Below are 22479 nucleotides of genomic sequence, written 5' to 3'. Positions count from 1 at the left end.
TATTCAAATTTATTCGCTCAAGCAGCCACTTACAAACTCATCGGAAAATAGTTTCTTTTCACACTTGATGCACACTGTGCTTCTTATAACATCTGTTTAGTAAAAACAAAGATTTTCATACTGGTTTGATGATTAAATGTAATGCTATGTTGATAACTACTTTTTCCGACTTCAGAAATGCCACAAAAATTTAATTTTGATTTAATTCTACGAGAATTCGAGATTTTGAGCATTCGAGGATTTGAGTTTTCGAGGAGTTGAGCATTCGATTGACACACACGATTTCGAGAGGAAATATCACTTAGAGAATAGAAAGCGTTTCCCTTCTGGCAAAACTAAAAAAAAGAACCGCAAGGGTGGATATCATTGAATGGAGTCGCTTAGCAATAAAAATATTGATGATCCGGTTCCGGCCGCGAACAGGACAATCAACTAATTATTCACCAACCACGCGCACGCCGGATATAATACGCACGTTCAATGCACACGCAGCACGCGCCATACCACATGAGCTCAATAAATGAGCACGGTTGTTTTGTCAACTTACATTGCGATTCTGTTTTTAGATAAACGACCAACTTTTTCATCGCACACACACAATGTCGAAGGGGATGTGAAAAGAAAAATAAGAAAATTGATAACTTTGATTAGAGGAATCAATATACGGTCATTTGTATACCATTTATCAAAAAAATTTCTCTCTCAATGCAATTAATATTTTTTGTATTATTTGTACATTGTCATTCGGTTCAATCGGAAGTCAAATTCATAGTAATAATAATAATATATACGTATTAATAGAATAAATATTATTAGTAAACTAATATCAATTTACTTTAAACTTTGTGTCAAAATTTAGTTATGCATAGAATTTAATTAATTCTCTAATTTAAGATTTTGTTAAGTATTTGATAAGAGATGAAAATTCTGTTAAAATATTTAACATACAATATATAGACACTACTGTCAAAGACCAATCTGAACTCGTCTGAAACTTTATGTATATTCTAAATTTTTTATAATTAGAGTAATAATCGCGATTTTAATTGCGACACAGCATTTAAAATAAGAATTGTTACTTAAAATTCCAGACAAATGGAAGTTTTTTCGAAATATGAAAATGCATTTGAGTGACGTTAACGCAGACATGCAAAAAAAACTGCCATTAAATATATTTCGATTAGATAAAATTCCAATCACATGAATATTTATCTGAATAAAGAATTCATAATATCTTTTAATTACATATTAAATTACGATGCAAAAAATTGTCTGACGATTAAAATTGTCTGAAACACCTTTTTTGTATTATTAATAGTATAGATTATATTGTGCACCAAGAGTAACGAAAAGAAGCTGTTCTTTTTTCATTTACTATGCTGAATACGATGCAGAAAAGTGTACTTTTCTGTAAGCAGCATAACATTTCTAAACTGTAATCAACATGAAATTTCATTTATTCACCAAAACAGTATGAATTAGTATTACAAAAAATAAAATTTTGCACAGGAATTTAATTATTTTTAAAACAATTTTAAACGAATTTCTCGAAAAATGTAATTATGCTTCAAAATTTTATTAAAATTCATCGAAAGAATTTAATTATTTAAAAAATTTGTTGATTATCATTTTTAAGAATAGTTTTTTGATTTCTACTATTAGCGAATTTAAAGTACCGTAAATTCTAAAAATAATAAGAAATAGTAGCTTTTTAGTTGCTGAAATCTAAAAAAGTACCCAAATAGTAGCATAACGTAAACAAAATAGTAAATAGTAGCTTTTAGTAGATGAGTGCGAAGCCTGATGGAATATTTTTTAGGGTCAGGGAATAAATCGAAATTTTTTTTTAGAAATCAGGGAAAAACAAAATTAAATTTTCGTGGCATCCCTGATGTTGGAAAAAGTATAGAGTAATCAACATAGCATTAAATTTATTCATCAATCAGTATGAAAATCTTTGTTTTTACTAAACAGATGTTATAAGAAGCTCCGTGTGCACCAAGTGCGGAAAGAAACTATTTTCCTATGAGATTGTAAGTGGCTGCTTGAGCGAAGCGAGAGCAGTGACTTACAAACTTTTCGGAAAACATCTTCTTTCCGCCCTAGTTCCACAATATACTATTTACCAGCACTAGCAACCTAAAAAATTTTTAAAAAGTCGTTATTATCATAAAAAAATTACCTTTTTCCTAAAAATGGTTTATTGTTTAATGTTTTTTCAGCATTTTGCAAAAAAAAGCTTATAGATTCTTAAAGAACAAGTGAATAATTATATAAGAAACAAAGCAGCAATAAATCAGTGAGTGAAACTCGAAAAAATTTTCAACGTGTCAAGAAAGGTTTCTTTGGGAGTAATTCAGAACTGCTTTTCCATTTGTGAGGGCGGAGGAAAACGTTGTATGCATGCAACATATACGCTTGCGTGTGCGCATACACATGTTTAAATTCATACACACTATATATAGCACATACATTATACAAATGGCTAGTGGGATGTAGAAGATATACTCGCGGGTACACTGACAAATGACGCGTGGCGACGTCCAGGCACGCGACGCCTAATAATTGACGTTACCGTGACGTCACGTGTCACGCTACGAAACTTTCTCTCCATACACACACGCGCACAAATTCACTGAAAAAGCGTCAATTCAAATTGCTAATGAAAACAAGCAATACATTCTAGGGGATTTCGAAAAAGAAAGAAGCAACATTTAACATTTCGCAATGTGTTGGTTATGTGCTTCTTTTCTAATTGTTGCTCAATTCGAAATTAGCTGAGGCTAATAGTAGATTTTATGAAAGAAATTTTAAATTTGCTGAAGCAATGGTTATGGTTTAATGGATATGGTTTAATGACATAAATACACAAGTAATTGCGTACAGACTAAAGGCATTTCAGCCGTAACACGAAAGATGTGTTGACTACTAGAAAAAATTAGCCGAACTTTCAAGATACTATATAGATACTGGTGCCTGGATACTTAGAAGTTTTTCTATTTAATTATCTATTCTTTTTCTATTACCCTACTCAACTGACCCTTATCGACAAAAAACGACAAAATCGATACACTATTAGATTTAAAAGCGCTAGATTGGGGCTAAGTCAACGTATGGGCAGAAAATAACAATAATAATATCAATATTGATATCATATTATTTATAAACAATAATATCTTCCGTAACACGAAAGATGTGTTGACTACTAGAAAAAATTAGCCGAACTTTCAAGATACTATATAGATACTGGTGCCTGGATACTTAGAAGTTTTTCTATTTAATTATCTATTCTTTTTCTATTACCCTACTCAACTGACCCTTATCGACAAAAAACGACAAAATCGATACACTATTAGATTTAAAAGCGCTAGATTGGGGCTAAGTCAACGTATGGGCAGAAAAAGAAACTGAAAAAAATCTCTTGTAGTACGTGCGCATTTTACCTGCGCGACAGAACACTTTGCCAAGTGAAAATTTCAACTTTAGCCTATCTGTACTATATATACCGGACGTGGGATTTCATTATTCTTCTGGGACAGCGAAGTGTGCAGAAGTACAATATCGGCTGATTGGAAGTCGCGTGTCAGTGGCAATGAATTCGAACGTGAAGTCACGTGTCGTGACCGATGTGACGCTTCCATGGTCGGTGCCCTCAAAAAGTCACCGCGCGATTATCCCGCCTGGAATATATTCTCCCCTTAACCCCGCGCTTACACCTCACACATACAAAAGTTGGCGTCAATTTTTTGACACACGAACAATTAATTCGAGGGATCTAACTTTCCGCTTCCACTTAGAAAAACATTTCTTCTATCACTCATCTTTCTACGTGCGTGACAAATTATATAACCGAATATACCATAATGACGTCAATATTTTTTAAAATCTGCGACAAAATGTATATATATATATATATATATATATAAAATAAGATTTTAATCACTCACCAAGTTTTGTTGATCCTTGGAACATCCAATGTCCATTGTTCGGCTTCTTGATCCTTCACTTTGGTTCTTGTCGATTCGTCCTGAAAATGAGAAAAACAAAAAAAAGGTTAAAATAACTGAAATTCGAAAAATTGTTCGATTAAATTGTTAATTGTTCGGATTTAAAGAGGGAAATTTACAATACAAGCGTAGAGCACCGCGTCATCATCCGGTATAATATAGTAATGAATTAATTGCAAGGAGGTCGCGTGTACGGAAGTAGTCGAATTGTGCTCACTTCCGGTGATGTTCTCTCCATATACCGTTTGCGCGAATCGTTTCCAAAACCACGGACTTTTGGGTTCGAAGGAGATTGCTCATTGAATGCTTCCCATTGTTCTGGACAATATTTATTTCAATTGATGCTACGAAGCGAATAAAAGCGAACAAAGATACCCTAAATCTTTGCAGAAAAAGCTTTTACCATAAACTTTATATACTGTTAGTATCTGAAGGTTTGCGACCTTTGATTTATTTTCACTACTGAATTATCTTTAATTATTAGCGATCAGCTATCGATATCTTCATGTTTTATAGTTATGAAAAATTTAATTTATACTTTTAAGTAGAATGTTCTCTTAACTCAGTCTGTTTATATTTTTAACAGTAATTGGTCCGTAAATGATTCGTAATTTTTCATTTTTAGTCCGTAAAGGCCGTACTTTTAAATATACTTTCACTGGATCGAGCCCTATTCAATACATCTAATTCGTAGTAAATATTTACATAAGCCGTATTATTTTTTTTACTCGGGATATAATAAGACAATTATACCAAAAATGAGCATTCAACTATAGAGTCCCAAAAGTAGATGTATCACCAGCCGTGAAATTAGACAGTTCTTGAAATACAAAAGGGAAACGTGAACAATAGCCGAGTGCAGATTTGTTGAAGGCATGCGTTTCTGTTTGAACAAACGATATATATATACCTCACTGCACTTATCATCGGCACAATCTCTCTTATCAGATTCATTTCCGCGGGGGTGGTGTTTCAAAAAAGAGTAGTCGTAAACTATGATGAGAGGGTGTTATAGCTGTTGGAAGCGCATGCCATATGGTATTTTCAAGGGGCAGCTGCACAGTCGACTCGATCACGTGTGTATCTTTAAACTTAGTGCCTAAAGAACACGCTATTTCTACTTGAGGTGTGGTTTATTCTTGATTATTTGGCGTAGGAGGATGATACAACATTTTAATAGAAACGCATTACTCATGCCTTGGGAGTTTTTACTTTTAAATATTTTCATATAAATATTACCAATTTGCCAGTATTTACAATGAATTTTCATTATTTTATGAAAGTATTATATGCTCGACTTTATATGGAGAATCACTCGACGTACAACTCGACATATATAAACAAAAATGGAAACAAGTTTGAAAATTTAGAAATGAAAAATTTAGATGTCTAAATTTTCTTGATAATAAATTTTCTATTTTTTCCACCTTTTAATATATAGAGAATGTGTAAAAAAACTTAGTGAAGAGTAATTTGAATAAACGAACTGACGTGGCGTGACGATGTAGTTATGGCATCATCATCATCATCTATTCTATTGATTTTGTGTACATAAAAAGTTAGGTCTTTAATTTATTAGTAATAGGCAGAGAGGTGCTATCGCACCCAACTATTTTCCTTTGACTCGCCTCGACCTGATCAGCCCTTAACCGTGTGTTCAACCCCCTGTCAGCCTTTTGCGGTCAGTTAGTCAGACGTGCACACGCGATCCACGCATTGACTTCTCCTGCACGCGGTCGTAATCGCTCTCTACGCATTTTTATCAAAATTATTCGACGCATCCAACTGTCACTTGCGATGGGGCATTTTCTATCTTCATTTGTATTTTACTTATGACTTCATAAAATGTTAAATATACCTATTTTAAATCTAATGTATAGAAAAAATCCGAATTCAGAAATAATTCCTTCTGGGAAATAATTCTTTATAATCTCAGATATTTTTATCTAACTCTCTATTTACAAAGTAACTGCGCTTTTCTTCTTTATTTTTACTATTTTTTAAATAACTTTTGCTAATATATTCGAAACGCACTTTTGTAAAATTTAATTTTTAATGAATCATTGCGTCCAGATTGCTGCAAGACTGCGTGCTATCTGGGTTGAAAATTAAATATTCTAATATTTCACCGAATGACTAGACAAAATTTTATGTTGCGTGGGGAATATTAAAAGATTTATATACGAAAATCTATAATCTGTACTTTCGTACCTATCTTATTAAAGAATTAGAAATTTGAAATAAAAAATCGGAAATGAAAAGTGTAGGAATTTATATATATGTTACAATTTAAGCAATCGGTGATTCAGTAGCGGTAACGGATTGGCAGTGAATTGGCCCTTCAGTGCCGACCTATAATTATGAAAAGAAGGGCCACTTAGCAAGTTGTAGCCACAGCCATATCTGAACGCACCGAAAAAAAAAAAGATAAAACAATGACCGCTCTTATAAAGCTTCGTCAGCTCTTATAAAAGCCAACTCTTTCTATAAAGTGTCAGTTAGAAAAAAAAATTAAAACCTCCTAAAACAAAGTCTCACACATATCGCAATGGCACATTCAATAAAAAAAGAATAAAAAACTCAATTAAAAAAAATTTAAAAAGAAAGAAAAAAAGAATTAAAAAAGAAAAAAATTCATTAAAAAGAAAGAAAAGAAGAATTAAAAATAAAACAAAAAAAATTTAATTAAAGCAATATTTAAAAAAGAGAAAAATTAAAGACAATATTAGAAACAACAAAAGTGCTAAATTGCAAAAACTTGTATATGCAATTTGTATAATTTTCAGATTTTCACAAATAACCCGCACATATAATAATTTATTTATAAAAAATTTCGTTTCTTTTTACCAGCAACAAATTTCACACAGCAATTAAATTTGTATTTCATTTTTGAGTTTAAATTTATACTTTTGTATATTGGTAAATGTCTGATGTCACTTTATTCTCTTGATATATAATATTGCAAGTAATTTAAACGCCATTAAAAGATCTTTTAACATGACATATCTTGAATAAATAAATCCAAGAATGTCACTCACAATTTGTCGAATAATGGAAAGTCATTCTCTGAATCGAATGTGAAAATCTTGAAAGAAAATTATATAGCTTATATACATATAAAATACTTTTTGATAAAATCGCACTCAATGGTATCTTAATAATATTAATGAAAACTTTATCTATATTTATACACAACTTTCTGAGCGCGCTTATTGTTACATTTATAATTCCTTTATTTTGCACTTATTTCAAATGCATTCATTTGCGAGTCAATAAATATCATCTCTTTGATATATAAAATAAACTGATGATGAATTACTGCTCCAGACTATATGAAAATGGAATTACTTTCTAATTGCAATTTATTATATAAAGAAATTTTTTACTTTATTTTTGGAATAAGCCCTGATATTAAAAAATAATAAGTGTGGATAAAAGTATTCGAATCTAAAATGTCCATTTGTTATGGAAGATTGAAATAAATGCTTTTTAACTATATACTTATAATCAGTGCTCGGAGAGAAAAGAATTTGCTAAAATATAGAACTATAACAAATTTTTTTTATTATTCTAATATCTTTAATTCAGTTCGCTCTTTAATTCTATTATTCTTGTTGGAATATTTTATTGTTTCTTAAATGTTTTATTGTTTTTATAACAAACTTGAATTGTATAGCAAAATCTACTCTGAAGAAGAATGTTAATTAATTTGGTACCATTTTGATATAATTTGGTAACAATTCGATTCAATTTGATACCATATTCTTATTCAATTTGAGATTCAAATTTTGAGTGAATTTGGTAACAATTTCATTCAATTTGGTACTATTTTTAATCATTTTGGTACCAATTTAATTCATTTTGATTCAATTTTGTACCATTTTTATTCATTTTGGCACCGATTTCATCAAATTTATTACCATTTTACTTTAAATTAGTACCAATTTGATCCAATTTGATATTCCAACTTTAATTGATAATTGAAAACTTGACGAGAATTTAAAAAAAATTTTGAATGTCATCGAAGAATTTTATTACTTTTGAAAATAAATTAATTCTTGTGATGAATATTGTTAATTATAAAAATTGAGTTTTGCCAATGAATTTTATTAAAAATTTCTAAAAATAATTGAATTTTGAGAAAAAATTTTATTAAAATTTCCGAAAATATAATTGAAATGATGACAAAAAATTTTATTAGAAAATCTAGAAATAATTGAATTCTGCGCAAAGAATTTTTATTAACATTACTTTTGAAAATAATTGAATTCTTGTGTTGAATATTGTTATTTCTGAAAATAATTTGAAAAGATTTTGTAAATAAATAAATAAATTGAATTCTTGTGATGAATATTGTTATTTATAAAAATAATTGAATTTTGCAAAGAATTTCATTAAAACTTCTGAAAATAATTGTATTTTGACAAAAAATTTTATTATAATTTCAGAAACAAATAAATTCTGTGAACAAATTTAATATTTAACAATAGATATTTGAAAACTTGACAAGAATTTAAAAAAATTTTTGAACTTCAATGAATATAATTTTATTATTTTTGAAAATAATTCTTGTGATGAATATTGTTATTTGTGAAAATAATTTAATTATGCAAAGAAGTTTTATTTATTTATTTATATTATAATATACACAGGCAATGCAGTGTATATTATTAGAATTCTATTAACATTTTTGAATATTATTGAAGTTCTTGGAAGAATTTAATATTTATCAAGAAAATTTGGTATCATTTCTGAAAATAATTGAATTTCTCGGAAAAAATTTCATATTTATCAAAAAAATTTGGTACCATTTCTGACAATAATTTCTTGGAAAAAATTTAATATTTATTAAGACAATTTGGTACTATTTTGAATCATTTTGGTACCAATTTGATAAAATTTTGTAGCATTTTGAAACAATTTGGTACCAATTTGACACAATTTGATATGTCAATTTTGATTCAGTTTGGTACCATTTTGATTCATCTTGGTACCAATTTGATTCAGTTTGGTACTAATTTGATCCAATTTAATACCATTTTGATTCAGTTCGATACTAAATTGATCCAATTTGATATTCCAATTTTGATACCTTCAAAAAAATATTGTAAACATTTATAACTTTACATCGAATTTTATAAAAATGAATTAGTTATTGCGATCAAGCAATAATATTATAAAAAACAAAATTCGAAATACGCAAAACTCAAATCTATAATGCTTCTTGTGTGTGTATATATATATATGTATTTACGTTTACGCCTTCATAAAAGTGAGATTCAGACTTGCGCGGACAGAGCCTATTGATCTGGTATGTTCCCAGACTCGCCTGAATTCGCGACTCTCGCGCCTGAAGATAATGTTTGAATAACAAGCAGGAATCAAGATTTAAAGGATCACTATAAAATGTTCCAATTCTTGTTACTAAAATAAATACCAATTGTAACAATGCAGGGATAACAATTGTTTAGAAAGGGACAAAATATCGAAAAATTTGTTGTTCTCCAAGGAGACAACGAAATGCAAATCGCTATATATTCTTTGTTTCATTTATTCAAGCCTGATCTTTCTCCGCATTTGTAGGTACTAAATACTTTTCTCTTTTTGTTATATTGATAAATTAAATATCGTACTATTAATGCCCAGCCCTACAAATTCCATAAATAATACTATAAATACCATAAGTACCATAAATACTATTAATGCTATAAACACTATAAATACCATAAGTACCATAAATAATATTAATGCTATAAAACTATATAAATTCCATAAATTGCATAAATACTACAAAAATGGGACAGTTACCAAACGTTTGTGTTGAGTTCGTGTTGTATTCTGAACACGCAAACACGTTTCAATATTAGAATTGTGTTGTGTTCAGAACACAACACAATTCTAATATTAAAATGTGTTGTGTTCTAAACACAAAAACAATTCTAATATTAAAATGTGTTGTGTTCTAAACACAAACACAATTCTAATATTAAAAATAAAATGTGTTTTGTTCTGAACACAAACACACAATGAAGAACAAACACGAACACACATACTTTATATTTGTGTTCATTTGTGTTGGAAAGAGTAGTCCCTTGCTACAAATGTCACAAATATCGCAAGTACAATAATATAAGTGAATAATAATAAAGAAGGCATCAGTATACAAAAACGATGATTCCAAATATTCAATCCGTTCAGTCAAAAGAATTGAAAAATATTTCAAGGCAAATGACAATAAATTATTTCCAGCAATTTAGTTGGGGAATAAACATAAAGTCAAGAAGAAGACGTGAATAGCAAAAGAGCATCAGGTTTTGAAAAGTGAATTCAAGATAAAGGAGGCATCGAAGGGAAGGTCGAGAGTGATAAAGAAGAAGAAGGAGCAAAGGAAGGAGGAGGAGGACATGGGTTACAAGATGTTAACCAGTTCGAATGTTCGGGCGGGCCGCAGTTGTAAAAAATTGGGACACATAAGGATCCAGCCCGTCAACCAGGACAGAGAGAAGGGCAAAGCAGGCGGTACAAAGAGTGAATAGAGGGGCATGATGGGGAGAAGCTTTTAGCCAGGGTAGATGGTGCTGCGATAACGACCAGACCAGGCGTACCCAAGTGCAGAGTACGATGATATATTCTGTATGTGTAGCAGACAAAATACATACTAAACTCAATATACATATACATATACCTATATTGTATGCGCGTCAACTTTTCTCTAAACAAATGCATAAATTCATATCTATATTCCGATATTACATGTCTGACATCATCCGTAAGCATCTTGTATATTAACGTGTGTTTACTGAAAATAAAGGCTATTTTAAACCATGTCTTTCTGCGCTCACTGGTTTTTTCCAATTTCTGTAATAGTAAAGCGACCATTTGATTTTTAACCATTCGCTATCACGAAGAGAAAACACACTAAAGGCTGCGATTTCACCAACGCCGATTAAAAGTTAATCAATGATTAAATCCTTAACCGCGACCAATAATAAGCTGTTAAAATGACTCTAATCATTAATTAATTTTTAATCGCATAGTTGGTGAAACTAGCTCTAAGAGAAATAAATAGTTGCAACTATACTATTTGATTAGTAATAATGCAGTTGCCATTTTTTATTATCTATTGTTAACTATTTAGTTATAGTAACCCCCCAACCATTTAGTTAGTAATGTAACTAATTAGATAGACTGACGAAAAAAAAGAATTTGAAGCAACTAATAAAATAGCTAGGTTTACTAATAAAGATAGTAAACCCAACAATAAATTAGTAGCAGCATAGTTTACTAACTAAAAATAATCTTGAAAAAAATGGTTACCTCAACTTTTCTTTTTCTCTCAGTACAGAGTTGCAACACTTTAATTTTCTTTTTACCTGATTTCCAAACAAAAATTTGACTCTTTTCCTGACCCTAAAAAAAAAATATTCTGCGATTCGCTCTAAAAATTATTAGATACCCAAAACAATATTCTATTACATTTATTTCCAAATTTCTTCAAAAGTAAAATTATTCGAAAACATCAAGAACCGAGTAATAAAATCATAATTTTATATTATAAACAAAATTCAATTATTTCTAAAAATTCATGCTAAAATGCTTTTAATATTCAATTATTATCTATAAAATTTCAACTAAAATTCATTTTTAAATCAATTTTTCCTAGAAAATTCTACGAGAATTTCATTATTTAATTATACAAATAATTTATTAAATAATTGAATACTGAGCAATTCTATAGGAATGTGATCATGAAAATTTCTTTTTAGTATGAGATTTAGATGAAACTATTAAAAATTTTTTAAATAATTGAATTTTTTTAGAAAATTTTATTAAAACAGTAGATATTGAAAATCATTGAATTGAGAAAATTTTTTGAATATTATTGAAATTTTGTCAAGAATTTTATTATAATTTTTAATAATAATTAAATTTCGACTAAGAATTTTGCTATTTATAAATATATAATTGAAAACTTGATAAGAATTTTAAAAAATTTTTGAATTTTTCCGAAGAATTTTATTAGTTTTGAAAATAAATGAATTCTTGTGATGAATATTGTTATTAATGAGAATAATTGAATTTTGCAAAGAATTTTTCTAAAATTTCTGAAAATAATTGAAATCCGCAAAGAATTTTTATTAAAGTTATTGAAAATAATTGAATTATTCAGAAGAAATTTAATATTTATCAAGATAGGGTAAGTGTGCCAATTATGGCGCGGTTCTGGTTTAGCCGTCTTTGAAATAGAAAATTCAAAAATTATAATGAAAGAAGTAAATTTATGGCTTATTAAACTAAAAGCCCGTGTCATATAGATAATAAAACTTTAAAAAAACTTTATAAAAATTAATTATTTAAACAAAATTAAAGCAATAAGAATTAGGATTAAAAACGTCAATTATGGCGCGGTTGAGTCAATTTCGGCGCGCCAATTACGGCGGGGAAAATAACGTGTATTTAGAGGTTGTGTTGCGCGCCATAACTGGAGCACGCACATTCAATGAAAATGTGCCAATTATGGCGGGGCACAATTTTTGTACTTAAATAATTAAACCAATAATAGTTTAAATGTGTTTTTTTTCGTACAATTATATCGAGTAAGGTCGAAAATAACTTTTTCTATCATTTTCAAATAACTATATTATTCTAAAATAGTAAATAATTCTATTTTTTACAAAGTCGCCATAATTGGAGCACCCGCCACAATTGACACACTTACCCTAATTGAAAACTTGACGAAAATTTTTTAAAATTTTTGAATTTCTCCAAAAAATTTTATTACTTTTGAAAATAATTGAATTTTTGTGATAAATATTGTTATTTATGAAAATAATTGAACTTTTTAAAGAATTTTATTGAAATTTCTGAAAATAATTGAATTTCTTGGAAAAAATTTAATATTTATCAAGTCAATTGGATTTTTCAACGAATTCAATTAAAATTGTAATAAAAAAAATTGAAATTCTGCGATGAGTTTTATATTATTTATGAAAATAAAAGTTCAATTTATAAAACATTTGTAAATAATTGAATTCCTGTGCAAAAATTTATTATTTGCAAAAATAATAATTGAAATTTTGTTAAGAATTTTATTCAATTTTTTGAAAATAATTGAATTCCTGTGATGATATTTTTATTCAAAATTTTGAAAATAAATAAATTATTTTGTAGAAAATAATAATAATTGTATTAAAAATAAATAAATTCTTATAAGCAATATTATATCAAATTTATTTTAAAAAAGTTAATTTATCTTTTGGAGAATTTTATACAAATTTTTTTTTTTTAAATTCATTTCTTTCAAAAAATTCTATGAAAATTGTATTTTAAATAATTGAATTTCTGTGAAAATGTTATTATTTATTATGAAAATAATTGAATTCCTGCGAATAAATTTATAAAAAATTTGTAAATAATTGAGTTCCTGTAAAATTTTTATTATTTATGAAATAATTGAATGTTTGCGTAGAATTTTATTAAAATTGTTTATAAATAATTAAATTTTGTTGGAAAATGTTATTAAAATAGTAAATATTAAAAATCATTGAATTGTGGAAAATTTTGAAAAATAATTGAAATTTTGCCAAGAATTTTATTAAAACTTTTAAAAATATTAATTGAATTTTGAAAAAGAATTATATTATTTCTTAAAATAATTGAAATTTTGATGAGAATTTCAATTTTTTAAAATTGTTTTTAACTACAATTCTTCTATAAATCGATTATTTTTAATAATTAATTAAATAAATATTAAACAATTTAATTAATTTCAAAAGAATTTGAATTTTTACAATTTTTCAAAAATCTAAGATCTCTAAAATTTTTCATTGAATTCATTAAATACAGAAATTTTCTATAATTTCAAATTAAAACCTTTTGAAATTAAAGTAAAAGTTGCCGCAGAAATGCGCGAAAGTTTCAGAAAGTTTATCTGGATTTCAGGCCTAAAACTATTGCGCTTTCTCATGGAGGAAGTATTTTCCTTAAGAAATTTTTGTCTTTTTAAAAAAAAAGTTACTATACAATTTTTCCGTGCAGTAATGCATAAAATGAAAAATATCCATCACAAAATTGAAAAAATATCCCCAGCAAATAACATCAATAATTTACTATATAAATATATCATACCAGCTGAAATTTTCACTCGCAGATTATTCAGAGTTCACTATATAAATATAAATATCTCTATATACATTCGCTGATTTAGCAATAGAGTTCTTTTAGAATTTTTCTGAAATTTTAACGACATAAAATAGAAATCCTTTACACCACGTGTGTATAGGAGATGACATCCTAATAAATTTCAAGGACGGAATCGTAAGTTTTACAAATGGTGTGCGAGACATTCACGTGTACCTTATATGTGTATATATTGCCTCGCTGGTAATCCCGTTTTCTATTAAGTGATCTATACGAAACAACGATGTAAACTTTCTTTAGCAATATTTATATTTATTGAAGAATTCTCCAAGAACTTTGATTCTTAGCGAAAGTATATAGAATAAGGAAACTGCGCGCACCTATATAATAACTAATCGCTTTCATTGTTCTAGAGAGATTATATTTTCTGACTTGTGGAATATTATCAGTTAATTTAACTTCTTCAATTAATTTAACTCCTTTCATTAACATAACTTCTTTAATTAATTTAACTCCTTTCATTAATATAACTTCTTTAATTAATTTAACTTCTCCAATTAACTTAACTTCTCTACAATTATTATGACTTTTTCATTTAATTTAACCATCAGGGCTCGAACCATTGAAAGTATTTAAAAATACGGACTTTACGGATCAAAAATGAAAAATACGGACCAATTACTGACAAAAATATAAACAGTCCGAGTCAAATAAGAGAACATTCTACTTAAAACCATAAATGAAATTTTTATTATAACTCCGAGTCTTCGACTCGGAGTGATCGATTTTTTCATGTTTTATAATAATTAAAGATGATTCAAGCATTTTTAACTAAAATTCTTCTTTAAATCGATTATTTTTAATAATTTTCGAAAAAGTTCTTTGACAATTTTCAAATCCACTTGTTTACAATATTCAATTTTACGAAATTTCAATTATTCGCCAATTTTTCAATTAAATATATATATAAGAAAATAAAAACTTAAAATAATGTAAAAAACATTCAATTAAACTTTTCCAAAAAAAAATGAATTTCAAAATTCAATTATATTTCTAAAAATTCATGGTATAATAATTTTAATATTCAATTATTATTATCTACAATTTTAACTAAAAATTCATTTTTAAATCAATTTTTATTAGAAAATTCTACGAGAATTCAATTATTTAAATATAAACATATAGATAATTTATTGAATAATATATAGAATGTTTTTTAAAATTCAATTTCCATAAAGATTTTTATTAACAAATTTTTAAAAAATTGAATTCTTTTGATGAATTTTAATAAAAATTTTAAGAATAATTACTAGGGGAATGTAGTCAAGGTTGGCCTACTGTCTAGGTAGGCCACTCGCGTTTTTTTGTCAAGTTCACTAGCGCCACCTACGCGCATTTTTGTCGAAGCTTGTCTTAGTGAAACCTAACTTTTTGTTCAATTACATTTTCGGAAAATCGAAAATTGTGTTTTCTGTGACGTCGGTACAAAAAAAGCTCAAAAATAGTTTTGTGCATAATGTGAAAAACCATTAATAAAAGATAAAAAACAAATTGAATCGTCAAGGCAAGTATGCAGAAAATTTGTGGGACTCATGGTTGAAAGGAAAACAAAGTAAAAAATCGAATCCCGAAACGTATTTCTTTATGGTTACAACAATTCGGTAATGTTACTTACTGTCAAGGTCGGCCACTATGTGCTTAAAATGCGCAAAGTTGAGGACGAGCTACTTCATTTGCAAAAACTGCAATTCTGTATAACTCATAATATAATTGATCATCTTATTAATATTTTTATTCAATTTTATTAATATTTTAGTGCAAAACTTTTTTTTATTTATATTTATTTTTTTATACTGTTTATTGTTATTATTTTGTTATTTCATTAAGTTACAAACTGTAAACAATAAAGAATCAATTTTCCGTAACTCCAAACATGTTATTTTATTTTTTAACGATTAATGCCCTTTGAATTTTAAACATGGCCGACCTTGACTGTAATGGCCAACCTGGACTACAAATTTTTTTTTTTTTAAATCTTTATAACTTTTTCATTTTTAAACCTGTCAATTTACTTTGTACAGAAAAAATGTTCCTATTAAACAGGACTTTCCAACCATATACTTCAATTATCCAAATTCATTTTTAAAAAAAAGTTATAAACAAAAGTCAAAAAGGTGGCCGACCTAGACTATGTTCCCCTACATTTTTCGAGGAATTCGATTAAAATTGTATTAAAAATAATTGAACTTCTGCGATGAGTTTTATTATTTATGAAAATAATTGATTCCCTACGAAGAATTTTATTATTTTTGAACAATATTGAATTCTTGCGAAGAATATTATTACTCTTGAAAATAATTGAATTTCTGCAATAATTAAATCAATTTTTATTAGGAAATTTCACGAGAATTCAATTATTTAAATATACACAAATAAATAATTTATTAAATAATTTCATGTTTCTTAAAATTGAATTTTCATTAATAATTTTATAAACCAATTTTTAAGTAATCGAATTCTTTTGATGAATTTTAAAATATTTTTTAAGAATAATTATATTTTTCCTGAAATTCGATTAAATTATATTAAAAATAATTAAAATTCTGCAATGAGTTTTATTACTTATAAAAATAATAAAATCATTGCGACGAATTTTATAAAAAAATTTCAAACAATTGATATTTTTTGAAAAAATTTATGCAAATTCTATTTTTAATAATTGAATTTCTGTAAAAATTTCATTATTTTAGAAAATAATTGAATATTTGTGTATAAGTTTGTCAAAATTGTTTTTAAATTATTAAATTCTTTTGGGAAATTTTATTAAAATAATTGATTTACAAATTTTTGAATTAAGAATAATTTTTGAAAATAATTGAAGTTTTGCAATGAATTTTATTAAAATTTTTGAAAATAATTGAATTTCGAGAAGAAGAATTTTATTATTTATTATAAAGATAATCTAAATTTTAATCAGAATTTTTTAAACTTATTCAATATAATTATTGAATTTCTAAGAATAATTTTATTATTTATGAAAATAATTAAATCCCTGAAAAGAACTTTAAAATTTATCAAATTAATTGAACTCCTGTGAAATTTTTATATTTTTAGAAAATAATTGAATTTTTGTGTAGAATTATCAAAATTTTTGTTTAATAATTGAATTCTTTTGGTAAATTTTATTAAAATAGTAGAATATATATTAAAAATTATTTATTTAAGAAAATTTTTTTAAAATAATTGAATTCTGGTGATGAATACTATTATTTATAAAAATAATTGAGTTTTGCAAATGAATTATTTCAATACAATAAAACGATTTATTGGATAATTATATACATGTTTCTTAAAATTGAAATCTTATAAAAAATTTTACCAATAAATTTTTAAATAATTGAATTCTTTTGACGAATTTTAATAAACATTTTAAGAATAATTACCTACATTTTTCGAGAATTTTGATTAAAATTGAAATAAAATTAATTGAAATTTTGTAATGAGTTCCATTATTTATGAAAATAATTGAATTCCTAAAAAGAATTTTATTATTTACGAAAATAATTTAATCCCTGTGAAAATTTTATTATTTATGAAAATAATTGAGTGATTGCGAAGAAATTTATAAAAAATTTATAAATAATTGAATTCCTGTGAAATTTTTATTATTTTATGAAAATAATTAAAGGTGTGCTTAAAATATTATTAAATTTTTGTAAATAATTGAATTCTTTTGGAAAATTTTATTAAAATAGTAGATATTAAAATCATTGAATTGAAGAAAATTTTTGTAAATAATTGAAATTTTGCCAAGAATTTTATTAAAATTTTTGAAAATAATTTAATTTCTGAGAAGAATTTAATTATTTCTAAAGATAATTGAAATTTTAACGAGAATTTTAAAAAAATTTGAACATAATTATTGAATTTCCGCGAAGAATTTTATTACTTTTTGAAATAATTGAATTTCTGACATTATTTGTAATTTCTCTAAAATTCTCCAAATAATATCGTACAATTTACAAACTTTTCGTCCTTTTTCAATTAAATTACGGACTTTATGGACCTGTTTTAAAAAAACGGACTTTTACGGACTTCAAGCAAATTTACGGACTTTTGCGGGATTTACGGACCTATAGTTCGAGCCCTGAATTTAACTATATTCTCTAATTAATATGATTTTAATTGATTTACCTTCTTTAACTAATGTAACTTCTTCAGTTAATTTGACTTCTTCAAGTATAAAGTAACATCTTTAATTAATTATACTTCTTCAAAAAATCTAAAATTATGACATTGTTTCCTTGGTTCACATTAGCATTTTTAATACGTATACGGAAAAAAATCCTAAACTGTATTCGGAATGTAAAAAAGTTTACTCCGGAAATAGTAAAAGTTTTGACAGAAATTCCAGATAGTTTAGATTTTAGTTTCTTGTATAACATTAAAAGTTTCTTTCACTGCGTCAAAAATTTCGGGAGTCAGTGATGGAGATAAATTCTCTGAGTTAAAAATCAACTCCAAAATTGAGTGAAATAAATAAATTTTTACATTTTTTAATTGACAAATTAACCTAGCGAACTTCAGCTACCGAATGAATATAAATTCTTTCCACCTGATTCACTGCGTTGATTTAGACACAGATAGAGGCGAGAAATAACTGATTCGGCTAAAGATGTCAACTTTACTCTGATGACCATTTTAGATACACTTATAGAGGAATAGATCATATTTATGAAATTGAGAATGCCTTGAAGGAAACTAAAAAAAATATTTCTCTTATTAGCCTTGGCTACCTGAGAGGTTGAAAAGCCATAAGATCATAAAAGCTGGCGCCAAGTCTCAAGATACGTGCATTTCAATGGTTTAAAACTTAAGATAGCAGTAGCAGACATGATCCTTATTTTTTATATATATTCAATTTTTGACGTTCGCTTCTGTCGTCAAGCTATATATATATACACGAAATAAAAAGCGCAGATAAGTATTTTTTTATTTCAAAATTTTGTTTTCTTTATTTCTTGAAAACTTTATCTTTGTACCGATTTAAAATGAAAAGCAAACTAGAATTTTCTCGTAGTTAATGTTAAGGATTTTAGGTTAATTGTTGTGCCGGGTATAAGCCTTTGATAAAAAAAAAGACGAAAAAGAAGAAGAAGAAGAAAGGAGAGAGAAATCCATGACTATAGTTGTTCCTTGTTTCTATGTCGCATTCATGTCCTTGAGGATTCATGGCAAAACTTGTTTACCTGATGGTGGACCTAATTCCAAAAGCTGCCCTCATTAGCGTGGCTTACATCCATGGTTTTCCGGAGCGTATACTGAGAAAGCACCCTGGGGTCTTTCCGGGGGAAAGGCTACCGGAACCAAATGAAAATTGAGTTATGAGTTCGTCAGTTACGTCACCGAATTTCACGCATGGAATTGTAATTTTTCGTGGAAAATTTTTTAAACTCAATTAAAAGTCCCCCGAGATGGTTGAATATAATGACACAACTAATATTGCACTATCGATACAGTTATTTAAACCGTGAATTATAAATTATTTTTTAATATGTGAACCAACTTGGGGAAATGGAAAGCGAATATAATTGTTGAGCGTATGATAAACTATTCGACTGTTGATTATAAATTATTCAGCTACTGATTATAAATTATTCTCCTGCTGTCTGCTGATTATAAACTATTTAGCTACTGATAATAAACTATTGTGCTATTGATTATAAACTACATAGGGTTGCCACAAAAATTTAATTTCGTTTTCCCTGACTTTTCCCTGATTTCCAGAAAAAAATTTGTCATTTTCCCTGATCCTAAAAAATATTCTGATTTAATTATGTTCTATTATTTATACCTTATTTTGAATTCCAAAAAAGAATTTTATTATTAATTGAAATAATTGAATCTCTGTAAAAAAAATTTATTATTTATAAAAATAATGGAATTATTACCCAAAGAAATTTATAAAAAATTTGTAAATAATTGAATTCCTGACAAATTTTTATTATTTATGAAAATAATGAAATGTTTGCATAGAATTTTATAAAAATTATGTTCAAATAATTGAATTCATTTGGAAAATTTTATTGAAATCATTGAAAATCATTGAAGTGAGGAAAATTTTTTTAAAATAATTGTAATTTTGATAAGAAATTTATTAAAATTTTTGAAAATAATTGCATTTTAGAGAAGAAATTTATTATTTATAAAGGTAATTGAAAACAAAGAAAATTTTCAAACATTTTTGAATTTCTGCGAAGAATTTTATTACTTTTGAAAATAATTGAATTCTTGTGTTGAATATTGTTATTTCTGAAAATAATTTGAACAGATTTTATAAATAAATAAATCAATTATATTCTTGTGATGAATATTGTTTCTTATAAAAATAATTGAATTTTGCAAAGAATTTTATTAAAACTTCTGAAAATAATTGAATTTTGCAAAGAATTTTATTAAAACTTATGAAAATAATTGAATTTTGACAAAAAATTTTATTATAATTTCAGAAAAAAATTAATTCTGCAAAGAATTTTTATTAAAATTCCTGAAAATAATTGAATTTCTGTGAAGAAATTTAATATTTAACAAGATATTTGGAAACTTGACGAGAATTTTAAAAAAATTTTGATCTCTGAATAATTTTATTATTTTTGAAAATAATTCTTATGATGAATATTATTATTTGTGAAACTATAATTGAATTTTGCAAAGAATTTTATTGAAATCTCTGAAAATAATTGAATTTTGACCAAAAATTTTATTATAAAATTTCTGAAAATAAGTGAAGTCTGCAAAGAATTCTTATATTGAAGTTCCTGAAAATAATTGAATTTCTGGGAAGAAATTTAATAACAAAAGAATTCAAAACTTGACAAGAATTTTAAAAAAATTTGAATTTCTCCGAAGAATTTGATTATGTTAGAAAATAATTAAATTTTTGTGTTGAATATTTTATTATTTCCGAAAATAATTTAATTTCTTGGAAAAAATTTAATATTCATCAAGACAATTGAATTCTTTCGAAGAGCGTTAAAATTTTTGAAATAATTTCTACAGAATTTGTAATTAAAAGTAGAAAAAACTCAGATTTTCCAAATATTTACATTTGAATCCTTTTCAAAATTCAATTATTTCTTAAATTCTACGCTGTAAGTAATGTTTTTAATATTCAATTATTTTTTAAAATTTGAACTAAAATTCATTTTTAAATCATTTTTTGTTACAAAATTCTACTAGAATTCAATTATTTAAATCAAATACAAATGATTTATTCAATACTTGAATTTTTTTAAAAATTGAATTCTCACAAATAATTTTATAAACGAATTTGTAAGTAATTGAGTTCTTTTGATGAATTTCAATTAAATTTTTAAGAATAATTTTATATTGTTCCTGAAATTCGATTAAAATTGTATTAAAAATAGTTGAAATTTTGCGATGAGTTTTATTATTTATGAAACTAATTCAATTGCTAAACAGATTCTTATCTTATTGTTTATAAAAATAATTAAATCTCTGTAAATAAAATTTATTGTTTATGAAGATAATGAAATTATTGTGAAGAAATTTATAAAAAATTTACAAAGTAATATGAATTCCTGTGAAATTTTTATTATTTATTAAATTAATTGAATGTTTGCGTAGAAATTCTTTGAAAATTCAATTATCTTTCAAATATTTAAGTAAAATTATTCATTAATTAATTTATAACCAATAATTTTATGATGGTTCTTCATAAATTAAGTTCTTTAAAAAGAAATTATTGTTCGAATTTGAAAATAGAACACATTGAAAGGTGTTGTATGTTATAATTTGTATAATTCGTTGTATAATTCGTGGTAATTTCATAGTTTATAAGGTAAACAAAAAAGACAACAAAATTCAGAATTTTCTTATGAATTCTAAAAATTTAATTTTTTCCACTACTTTTAATATACAAATCCCTGACTTTTCTCTGATTTCTCTAACCTGTGGTAACCCTGAACTATAATTAAAAATTACTGGCCACTAATTACAAATTATTCAGCAGTAGCTAATTATTGAATATCCAACGACTAATTATAATCGATCAAATAATTCAAAACACGATTCTAAAACAAACCCTTCTCGAAATGTTGTTCCAAAAAATCAATTTTTACTCGCCGTTAATATTCTATTGTCTTAGTCGTATTTAATCCGGTATTAAGAAGAATAAAGAAGCAGGAGCCTGAGCAAACTAGACTAGAAAAAGCCATAGGTCGACCCCAAAGGAGGATTAAAAGAGCCTCTTCCAACTTTGATGGCGGTCTGGCGCCTCGAAAGGCAGATTGACCTTCATGTTTTCCAACAT

General features: G+C 26.3%; 1 long non-coding RNA gene across 1 annotated transcript in view; it reads right to left on the bottom strand.

Annotated features, from left to right (window-relative positions):
- The window catches only part of LOC122509472, a 104750-nt gene that overhangs the window by 36478 nt on the left and 45793 nt on the right, over positions 1–22479 (bottom strand). The window contains exon 5 of the long non-coding RNA XR_006302359.1: positions 3948–4027. This is a non-coding gene — a long non-coding RNA (uncharacterized LOC122509472). The remainder of the gene's footprint in view (positions 1–3947; positions 4028–22479) is intronic.

This window comes from Leptopilina heterotoma, unplaced genomic scaffold, assembly GCF_015476425.1.
Source record: "Leptopilina heterotoma isolate Lh14 unplaced genomic scaffold, ASM1547642v1 Lhet_60, whole genome shotgun sequence".
NCBI classification, from domain to species: Eukaryota; Metazoa; Arthropoda; class Insecta; order Hymenoptera; family Figitidae; genus Leptopilina; species Leptopilina heterotoma.
The sequence above is the reverse complement of the archived record's forward strand: the minus strand, read 5'-3'. Positions and strand labels throughout refer to the sequence as shown.